The sequence below is a fragment of the Mastomys coucha genome, unplaced genomic scaffold (genome assembly GCF_008632895.1).
Source record: "Mastomys coucha isolate ucsf_1 unplaced genomic scaffold, UCSF_Mcou_1 pScaffold21, whole genome shotgun sequence".
Lineage (NCBI taxonomy): Eukaryota > Metazoa > Chordata > Mammalia > Rodentia > Muridae > Mastomys > Mastomys coucha.
The window spans coordinates 146,766,709-146,778,718 of NW_022196904.1; the positions used below are offsets into that span (position 1 = coordinate 146,766,709).

Consider the following 12,010-nt stretch of genomic DNA (forward strand, 5'->3'; position numbering starts at 1 on the left):
CCTCCTCCTCCTCCTCCTCTTCCTCCTCCTCCTCCTCTTCCTCCTCCTCCTTTTTCTTCTTCTTCTTCTCCTTCTTCTTCTTCTCCCCCTCCTCCTCCTCCTCCTCTTCCTCCTCCTTTTTCTTCTTCTTCCTCCTCCTCCTCCTCTGGCCTCTTCCTTTCCTGGTGTCTCTGCCTTTCTCCTCTGGAATATCTTTTACTGGTCTCCTTGAGAACTGATACTACTGCTTGAGTCAATCTTTTCTTCTACAGAGTCACAGTTACTATAAACCTTTTGAGCAATCTCTAAAATTGGGACCTATTCATACCCTCAAACCCTCCTAACTTCTGAAATTTCTTTCAACAATCTACAGATGGTTATATAACAAAAGCAATATTGATTGTTCACTAGATTTTTGGTACATTGAGTCTATGGGGATGAGCACCTGGTAAGCCTTACAGGAATATTCAAGGAACCAATGAGTGATTCTTGGAGCTCTTGTATTGCCTTGCTCACTTTAGACAAATTGGTGGGGTTTTTCTATCAGCTCTTTTCAAACATCCTAAAAGGGCCAAGCAAAAACTGTGCAGAGTCTCTTTACCCACACTGTGTTAGGGGTCCGAGTCAGGTTGGGCAGAAGGGAAGATTCACTTTATCCCAGGTGCCCTGTCCTCAAGTGATCCTCTACCCAGCTTGAGGGTGCTTTTCCTACTTACTCTCAAGCCAGAGTCTGCCCTGCTCCTCAGTGATGAAGAGAGTAGCCAGGAGATGTTGGCAGTCATCCCAGTTTGGCCAGTGGGTATAAGTCTCAAGGAGACTAATTAGAGCCTGAGATTTTTTTCAGAGTGGTGGATTCTGAGTTTTCCAGTTATACAAGTCACTGGTTGAAAGGTATAGAGGGAGAAACTTCATGTATTGGGCCCACTATGGATATCTCCCTTGAGGGCTACCTTTGCTCCCATTGCCAGAGGCACTCTATGTTTGTGAAGAGGAGAGGGGTCCTCAGGTAAAAGAGACTACCACTTCCCACTGCCTACCCTGGACTGTGGTCAGGACAACTATTTCCCTCTCCATAGGTACAACTAGAGGCCATGTTGGGGCATAAAGGAGAAAGTCAACTCCCTTCACTGGGGCTGAAATAACAGTTTCTCTGGTGGACCTGACCAAACCAAGAGGCAAGAGTGCCTGGGGACCTGGGATATCTCAGGGTATACACCCCCTAGGAAATATCCATTTTTCACCTATCACCCAAGGTGGGATCAAGACATCCAGTGTTCTGCTTCTTAGTCTCTGGGGATCTTACTGGAACTTTCAGAATGTTGCTAGGTACACCTACCAGAGACCAGCATAATAGGCTCTCTTAAAGTAAAAAAGAAAGTCCTTGTTTCTAGCTAGTAGATGCATGGTTAATTCACCTGAATTGTACATTCCTGTACCCTACAGTCCTTTGTCTTTTATGCACAAAAAAACCCTCACATTCTGATCGTCACACAAGCAAGAGTCAGAACTACAGAATCTAAAAAAGCAAGGTAAGTACATTTGGGAACTTTCATTATGGACTAAGTTTTGAAGCATTAGGTCTTTGTACCTATTTTGACAGGTGTTGGGACCTAGGTGCTGGGTTTAAGATCAGAACAGTGCCTGATATATGACATCGGTTGTGCTAAGGTCTCGGGGTCTGATACACTTCCTTTTTCTATATACTTGGACTTTCCTTAGATGAAAAGTAAAGAAATCGTTTCTGTAAATCCTTACTTAAAGCAATATCACCATGAGTATAAGTACTTAATAGGCAGGTTTTGAATCTATGGTGACAGAACCTAACAAAAAATAACTAAGGAAATGGGGAAGCTATTTATTCTTCATTGCAAGTAAAATGCATGTGATCTCATCTGTTTCTGGATACAGACACCCAAAGTTTTCTGGCTCAGCCCTTGGCTTCAATTCCTAAGTTAAAAGTAAATAGAGTATGTAAACTATTCAAAGTGTCTCACAACATTCTTGCTTAGAAACTCCAGCCAAAAGCAAGTACCTCTTCCCAATAGTACCAGCAAGAGTCCTCAGATCACATTCGATCTTTGAACTACTCACTTCATAAACCATAAGTGGGTCAGTTCCATTCTTTGAATCATGGTAGGAACCAACTGTACTGACTAAAACAATGAAAGGTTGTTACCTAAAGTCAAAGAAGGAAATTCTTCTCTCGTTGTCAAAATAGGGTCGGGGTAACAGTAAGAGACTGTGTTAGTCAGGGTTTGTATTCCTGCACAAATATCACGACCAAGAAACAGGTTGGGAAGGAAAGGATTTATTCAGCTTGCACTTCCACATTGCTATTCATCACAAAAAAGTCAGGATAGGAACTAAAATAGGGCAGGAACTTGGAGCAGGAGCTGATGCAGAGACCATGAAGGGAGCTGCTTGCTGGATTGCTTCTCCTGGCTTGCTTTCTTATAGAACCCAGGACTACCAGCCAGGGATGGCACCATTCACAATGGGCTGGGCCCTCCCACCCTTGATCACTCATTGAGAAAATGCCTTACAGCTGGATCTCATGGTGGCATTTCTTGGTACGAGGATTCTTCCTCTGTGGTAACTCCAGCTTGTGTCAAGTTGACACACAAAAGCAGTCAGTACAGAGACATATAGAAAAGAGACTCCTTCTAAGGGAAAAACTAAAGAGGTTCGTATTGCATGGGTATCTGAGTCATTCACATGTGAACATGTGAAGCTTTCTCTCTTTCATGTACCACTTTCCCATCTACAGCATCTGATTGTCAAGGGTACACTCCACACAGACTCCTTTCTGGTATACAACTGACAACAATTTTGGACCATCCCTCATGTATTCCTTACAGAACACTCCTGTGTCATTGCTATCTGAAAGTCTAGTGGTACCATGTAAAGCTAGGAAGGGACATCTCTCTGCTCAGCTACACATACAGCTTAATCACCTAAGTCCTAAGCATTTACATTTCTTATTCATGGGTACCATGTCAGTTCCTTGTGTTCTTTCAACCCCTGGGTTCACAAGGTCTCTGTGCTATTCACAATCTCTCTTGTTTGGTGCAAAGTAGAAGAGATTCCCACCAGCAATGAAAACTAAAATACTTTCCACAAAGAACTCTACTTTCTTTTCACTTTAATTTTTTAATATCTACTTATTTTAATAATCAAAATTAGTAAAATCAACAGAATATTCCTTTTTATAATTTTCCTGGTACAACTCACAATAACCAATTACAAGGGTGGAATATCTAAAAACACTAAAGAAAATAGTAGATGACATTTCAAACACAGTGATCTTTATTCATTCTTTTAAAAAACATAAATTACTTTCTTGATTTCTATTAAAATACTATAATATTTTTTAATTCTACTTGTTTCCTTAATATAATTTTGACATCATAGTCATTTCCTATAAGTTCAGTTTATACATGTTACTTTAATTAGACTATGTCTGTCTGGTCTTCTATGTCATCTCATGTCCCACAGTTTACACAGACATGGCAGCTTGGGAAACTGACTCACTAGGTACAGACTGCTCCCACAGTCTTTTGCCTCAGACCATTGATTCCTTAACTAACTCATGTGAAGGATCAGACTGAGTGTTCCCTAACACCGAGCATCTCCTGATTGGAGGTACCCCTCAAAGGAAGAAACCAGGTGGTTCTTAATGTGAACCATGCTGACACATGAGCTAAGTTCTCTGTTCTGTGAAGATTCTAGCCTCTTGTAAGAGGATAAGGTGTTTATTTTGAACACAGAGATTCTCCAGCTCTTACCCTACTTTACCAAAGACAATCCTGAGGGGCTTCTCCAAGGACCACATAGATCTTATCAGGGCTTACAGTAATACTGGAATGGAGAAGCTATATGCCAATGCTCAATAGCCAGCTGTTCTTTTGAATATTTTGATTGCCCAGTTGGACACTCATTTATTTTTATTAAAGGGGAGATGTTTCGACTGACCAGCTACCAGGTTTCCCCTCTGGTTTTCTTTGGATGGTAAAACATGAAAGGGGCAAATGTTAGTGTGTTTAGGAAATTCTTGAAATCTGCTTGGAAAATGGAGGCAGTTTTTTGCCTTGTGTGTGGAGTGTTTCATTCTGAAGACTAGACACATGCATAGTTGGCATGTCAAAAATCAAGTTTTCATTTTTGTGAGCACAACCTCAAAACAAAGGCTGAAATGTAGTACATGGCTTATTCAAAGAGCTAAAGAGCAAATATTAAGCCTTTTGGCCTTCCTATGTCAATGAGAACATTATTCTGGCCAAAGTGCTTGAATACATACCTTGGGGCCTATCGGTAAATCTACTCTCCATCCTTTAGGTCATCCATGAACCAGTATGTGGCTCAGTCTGAGCCCTGGGAGGATGCTATTTCAAATTGGTGGATATCACCACAGGTTTTGCAGATGTAGGAGGAACCCTACCCTTCTCCTGATATTGCTGGGTCCTGAGAAACTTCTAGAGGAGAACATTCATTAGATTATGTTCTTGATCAGAAGCTAATACATTTCGGGGCTCTTCTGTTCATGACATTACTTCTTCCTCTGACATTGAGACTCCCTCATGTTTGATAACATAGTGCTCAATTAATAATGCTCTGCCCAGACAGGCCAGGTAGCTTGTTATCCTGGGAGACATCAGGCAACTAAGCCTAGGGTCAACTGGAAAGGCTAGCTCAGGTATAGTCCATGAACACACTTAGGCTGCAGTCCCTAAAAAAAAACCCTGCCACTCTGTACGTTGACATGATAAAGGAGACCTCTGCAGCTGTGAGCATGGGTGCGCATCTGCAATGGAGTCCTATTACAACTCTTTGGTTGGTAGTTTACATCCCAACCAGTTGAGTGATAGTTTACATAACTAGATGCCTTTATAACACCTTCAAAATCAAACGTGGGTGATCTGCATCTACTATTCCCCTTTGGAATGACAAAGTATTAGCCACTTCTTCCTTTTTTCTTATGTCTCCCACCAATACTGAGATACAAAACAATATCATGCTAGCATCCTATTTAACTAACTGGGTCCTACCAAATCTTATCCTCCAAAATGTTATTGTGGGATTGATAATCTTTCTAATACAAAGTGGCAGGCTAAAGAGATGCCCCTTGCTCTTGCAGAGGATGGGATTCAGTTCCCAGTACTACACATCAGGCAGCTCACTACCATCTGGCACTCTAGCTCCAGAGTAGAACACTCTCCTCTTGACTCCATGGGGTACTTACACACATATGTACACAGTCACACACTTATACACAAAAATAAAATTCTTAAAATAAATATCTTCATTTCAAGAGCTATAGTTTCTTAGATAAAATACCTTCAGAGAAGCAAGCAGTTGTATGTCATAAAGCAGAATTTTTATGCTCACCAAGAATAGCAACCCTGAGTTCAAGTTTTTGTGGATAAATTGAAGTTTTACAAGATGGCATAATGTCTCAGATCTAGAAAATTTTAAATTTTGACTTTTAAAATGCCAAGCCACTAGAATCTAAGCTTCTAACCCTTGCTTTGCTCTTTCTAACCACCTTATACAGTGTCTGGCATGTAGCCCAAAGTCTATAAATACTTATTGATCGACTCACTACAGACCAGTTACTTCATTATAAAAGAATTTTCTCTCCAAGGATTCATTAATGCCAGTATTCTTGCATATGTGACTTCATCGTTAAACATGGACAATGCATTCTATATATTTTTGTTCTAGTTCTTGGAATGCTACTGCTGTGCAGTATATTTTCCAAGAGTTAAAATTCAAAAATTTTTGCATAAATGTCATTTAAATCCACAATCCAATTAGTGCATTAAAAGCTGACAGAGTTTTGCTAAAATTCACCATTTGTCATGTATTCTGTGCCCTAGTATTATCCCTACAGATATATAAGGCTAAAAAAGGCCACCTATTACTGTAGAGATGTATCTAGAAAATCTCTCAGGCTGTCTGTAATCATCTCCATTATGTATAATGACCATTTTGATAATAGTCTTTAGAAGAGGTAATGGCTTAGCTGAACGGTTATTACCTGTCTGTTCATGCTGGAAGCAAGATGCAGAAGCCAGAGGGGACAGTCAAATGGTCCTTGTGGTATATTCTGAGGAAATAAGAAATATTTAACAGAACGCAAGACACAGACAAGCGAGAGCCTTTTGCAGCAGAACTGGCCGCCTCTGCCACAAGCCTCTGTGAATTTCATAATTTAAAGCAAATGCTCCAATAACAGATCTGCTCTCAGCCTTCAGACCAATTTCATCCAGAGCATCACCATCTTGTCTATTAAAAGGAAGGGGAAAAGACAACTGAACGTTATCATATTCCTTCCCATGTTATTGTCAGGGGTATAAGCTGATGGCAATGGTGACTCCAGAGGTTGAATAATTGACTGCTAGCAGCCAGCCCTCAAAAGGGAACACTACCAGCTTTCCAGGCCATAGTGAGGAAAGGTCATGAGTTCAACATCCCAGCCATACCTATACCCAGAAAACAGGCACTACGTCTAGAACAGATAATTTCTTCACAGATGTAGTGGTGTCATGCTCATGAGAAAAAAAGTCATGATCTTTCTCTTTGGAGCAAATCACATTTTACAAAGCCTAGAGAAGGCTCCCTTTATCCCTACTTAAGTCATTTTGATGCTGCCCCTGAAATACAGGAGGCAATAAGTCTTACTGAAGCTATAACATAATCTTTTAATATGAAGAATTATTGAAGCAGACTTTCGAAGTTAAAAATATGGTCACAAGTTCTGTACAGATACAGAGGAAGGGGGTGGGCACTGAGTCCATGGGCAAATATGAACAGAAAATTCTGAGTAAAGTCAGTATAAGCCGGTACAATGTGCTTGTTAGATGGTAGCACCTTTTAGTACGTTAAATGTACCTGTGCACACCATGAATCTTCTATGGGGATCGGGGAATGGGTTGCAACACTGTACATTATACCACACTTCTTTCCCAAAGCGTTGATCAAAGCACATTTGATCTATTTATAAAACATATGTGAAGAATTTCTGTCATTGATAATATAGACACCATTAAGCGTAACATCCACTGGCTACTCATGCCAATGAGCATTTAAATTATCCTAAATTAAATTAAAACTCCAGGTCCTCGATTACATTAACCAACTGAGAGTGCCCAGGAACATTGAACTTTTCAATCACATTAATTTCCACAGAAAATTGTTGTCTTCTTTTTGTCCAAAGAAAACAAACAAGGTGGGAAGGAGGCCGGGAAGCAACAGCCTGGGAAGCAACAGCCTGTGTTCATACTCTTGGGCTGGGGAGGCTGCAGGGACAAGAACCTGGCCAACTATAGTGCCATCTACCACAAAAGGGGCTGCATTGTGATTCGATACATGGCCCCCTGGCACATGGTCGTCTTCTCTGAGTCCTTGGGCATCCCCTCACTTCGTATGATGGCCCAGAAACTGCTTGAGCTCCTCTTTGACTATGAGATTGAGTGGGAGCCTCTGCTCTTCCACGTTTTCAGCAATGCGGGCGTCATGCTCTACCGCTATGTGCTAGAACTCCTATAGACCCATCAGCGCTTCCACCATTTGCATGTGGTGGGCACCATCTTTGACAGTGGTCCTTGTGATAGCAACCTCATAGGAGCCCTGAGGACCCTGGCAACCATCTTGGAGAGCCTACCAGCCGTGCTGTGCCTGCTGCTCCTGGCAGCGTTTGCCCTGGTGGTGGTCCTATTTCACTTCCTGCTTGCTCCATTCACTGCCCTCTTCCATACCCACTTCTACGACAGGCTGCAGGACTCAGGCTCCTGCTGGCCTGAGCTCTACCTCTACTCTAGAGCTGATAAAGTGGTCTCGTACCTCTACATATGGTAGAGGCACGCCTGGCTCACCATGTCATGGTGCTCGGAGTGGACTTTGTGTCATCTGTGCATGTCAGCCACCTCCGAGACTATCCTATTTACTACACAAGTCTGTGTGTTGACTTCATACATAATTGTGTCCAAAGCTGAGGTCCCACTCCGGAAATAAACGCTAACACCTCCCTTCACAGCTACCTTCACAGCTACCACTGGAACTTCTGAAGGTGTGATGGTGTTTGGAGCTGGTTTAGACAAGATCTTGGGCTAGAGCTGGGTGTGTAGATATTGCATAAGCTGCCTATTGATCTGTGATTGTGTCTACTGGGGCTTGGTTGGCCTGTACAGATACCAGGGCTTCACATAAGAGACTCTTGTTGGTCTGGACAATGGAGAAGACAGATCCCAGAACATACTTGAGCTTAGTGGAGGAGGACGGCTGACACATGATGGTCTCTCCCACATGGAAAGTATGGATTCTGAATCTGGGGAAATATTTAATAGAGGGCTAACTGTAAGAATACAATTGAAGACAGAATATCTCTGGGACAAGGAATCCCCATAGTCAGAGGTCAGGGGAAAAACCGTGCCTTTGGGCTGGCAGATGTAGCACAGTAATTCAGCCTTGCTTCTACATTTTACTATAGCCTTTTCCCTCTGCTGCCTCTGCTGCCTAGATCTTGCATTTTGGGGGGTAGAGCTCTGCACAGGCTGGATCAATGGTGGAGAAGATGGATTCCTGGTCTCGGGAGGTACTCAGTGGACTGAGTGGAAGATGCCAGACTTCCATATGTTTCTGGCACAAGGAGACTCCAACGAGGAGACAGGAAGTTCCCAGCATTTGGGGTCCATAGGACTATCTTGAGTCCCACATCTAGGCTTCCCAGGTAGTTTTTGAGCCTTCTTCTTTGGCTGCTCCCTAACATGTCAGTTCTGGAACCAGATCTAGAAAGAAAGAAGGGGGAGGAAGAGGAGAGGAGGAGGAGAAGCAGAAACAGAAACAGAAGCAGTAGCAGAGATCAGGAGAGGCATGGTGTGACAATTGTGTCCCAAATCTGAAGATGCTCAGTGAAAAGCCTGGGACTTGGTCTCTACCCAGAACACATCACAGAACCCTAAAGTTCTTGAACCCAAGAAGAATGGAGGCAGAATGAGCTAAACATCAAACCCATGATTATGGATGTGTTTAAGAGTCAGAAAGTTTGAAGAGAACCCTGATATCTATGCCTCCCTGACACTGTGTGGAACCAGTACGCTTCTCCAGGGTACAAGAATTCTGCATTGAGAGGCTACAGGGGATGCAAATCTAGCCTTCATTGCCCTTCTACAACCTGGAACTTGTACAAAGAGATGGGACAGTCAGGGAAGTGTGCATTTGGGTGATGGGGGAATGGCTAGCCAACTAGGGAAGGGGGAGAGATAAGAGGAGCCAGATCTTGATTTTGTGATCTGTCAATCCAAGCCTTTGAGCCCGTGCCATGCATTGTTTGTGGGTCAGGTACTTGCACTTTTCAAAATATTCTTTCAGGACTAGCATTTGTTCATTTCAGACATCATAGGTAACATCTTGTATTTAATAATAAACTGTAGACTTTCATCTCACCACTAACAAATGTTATAAAACCCAAACTCACTCACGCTCACAATGAATTTTCTTGCACAGAAAAGAACCTGGGAAATGTTGCAGAACCCCAATGCCTACATCCTCCCAAAATCATGCAAGCAGTAATGCATAGAGACAAAACTAAGTAACTCAGAACATTGAGGCAAACTAGGAGGGTCTGAAATTGGAGAAACATTCATGAATGACAGCAAGGGATGGCTCAATAGTAATAGTAAGATTTTTGATAATCAAAAAATGTTAACAAGTGTTTGGGGCAGAAATATAATAATTCACATAGATCTGTTCAAACCGATAGGTGATCGAAAGCTGAATTATTCTTTGTATGAATATTGCTTTCTTGTATCATTTAGGAAATATTCATATTGATATTTGCTGGTCCAAGAAGAGAGAATTGATTTGAATTACAGAATACTCAGCATAGTGCTTGGCACACAGAAAAATAAGTAAGATGTGCAGGAAAAATTCAATGCAAAAAAACATTTTTAATCATGTCAGAAGCTAAATACTATTCAAAAAACTAATACAAAAGATCATGAAACTTGTCCTCTACCCTAGAAAAGTTCAGTTGTTAATATACAAAGGTTATTTGTCAATAATACAATAATTATATAGAAAGTATAAAGTATGTTGATATTCAAATGAGATTGAAATCCCTTCAGACAAGATGAGGAACAGGTTCCCATTTAAAATAATTCCAGTGATTATTGGAGATGAAAGAGCAAAGATGTGTATGTTACAGGAAAATGTTGAGAGAGTTGTACTAGTAAAACTTAAGTTTCCATATCCTTAGAACCTGTATTAACTCTCCTTGTTTTCACAGATCTAAAAGTAATGAAAACCCATGCTCATTGCTTACTGGTGAGGAATGAATGTGCCTGTGGTTTCTAAGATGAGACAAGAATCTGGCCAAGGAAAATCTATATTCTTCTTTTCAGAATTAGACCTTTTCAGATCTACCAGATAACAATGTCTATCAATCTTTAGCAATGGGAGACATAACTTTGATCTACAGGCATTTTCTTTTTCCCAAGATTGACACTTTACTGCACCAAATCTAAAGTTTGTAAGACTCTACATTCAACTATTCAGATATATATATATATATGTATGTATATATATGAATATAGATATTTATATAAAATATCACTATTAATTAAGTGACAAGAAGAGTGGTTGATTTAGGTATTAACCTACATACTGTTCCCAAAACTTTAACCAAAATAGGTATATTATAAATTTCCTGTCTGCAAAGGGTTTTGTTTCTTTCTTAGCTAAAACTTTTATGAGAGATTTTCACTCGAGCCTGAATTTAGACCAAGTCAAGATTTCTAGAAACCAAACCTCGCACAAAACAAAATAGTCAATTCTTTTCCAGGATCAAATAAAAGTCAAATAAGAAGATCAGTTCTTATGATTTAAAATGTGTTCATATAGAAGAAAAGGCAAGCAATAAAGGAAGCAAGACACATAGCACATAGTTCAACTTTATCCTAGAATTGGATAATGTTAGACTAAAAGTATTAGCATAGAAGAAAATTAATATTTAAACAGCAAGTTTTATGTGCAAACCAATATCTTTATACAGGCTCTCCAAACAAATGGACAGGATGCAACAATTATGCTTTTATGAGAGATGTAATTCTATGGTTGGGACAAAGCAAGAAAAAGTTTAATAGACAGCTGATAAGAGGTACATGATGACACACTCTTACGTTGGTCGTGTGTCACCAAACATTATAAGGCACATGATCTGTGGTGTGAATAAATTCAACTCAGGCTGACAGCATTTCTCCAGACGTGACAGAGGGACTGGACTGTTCATGAGAGGAAGAAATGTAGGCTTAAGATTTATCTTCCATTTTCTTTTTCTGATCTCCTGTTGCCCGTTGATCAATGCATAATACCATGAGTCATCTTGCACACTTCTGGTTGACAACCCACATTCTACATCCTCTGCTGTAGGGTACCATCCAAATGAAACAGAAAGAAATCAGAAATATGACAAAACAGGCTATTCCATCTGGCTGCTCAAAGACAACTGTGTTTGTTTAAATGCGCAATTGGCTGTCATTGGAAGGCTGAAGGAGTGAAGAGTTCTTAGTTACCATAACTAAAACTGAACCCGTTGCTGAGCACTAAGAACCAATAGCACCCAGAGTCTTGGAGAAGCCCATTAACATATGTATGATATAAGCCTCCATATTACGTGACTTATATAATCCCATAAGTTGGGTTTTATCAATACTGCTTTAAACATGGTGCATTTAAGTTCAATTCAATGGATAGTTCCTTTTTTCTAAAGATTTATTTATTTATTTATTTAATTCATATGAGTACACTGTCACTGTCTTCAGCCACTCTAGAAGATGGCATTGGATCCCATTACAGATGGTTGTAAGCCACCATGTGGTTGCTGGGAATTGAACTCAGGACTTCTGAAAGAGCAGCCAGTGCTTTTAATGTTTGACATCAGATAATGAACTTGAGTTTATTCACACACAATCATGTTTTCTAATTTACACATTCTGTTATTTTATGAATTTATATATGTTTAAAATAGCAATAA

At 40.5% G+C, this 12,010-nt stretch overlaps 1 pseudogene; it reads left to right on the forward strand.

Annotated features, from left to right (window-relative positions):
• The window catches only part of LOC116101424, an 8,781-nt pseudogene extending 808 nt beyond the window's left edge, over nt 1-7,973 (forward strand).
• The last annotated feature ends 4,037 nt before the right edge of the window (nt 7,974-12,010 follow it).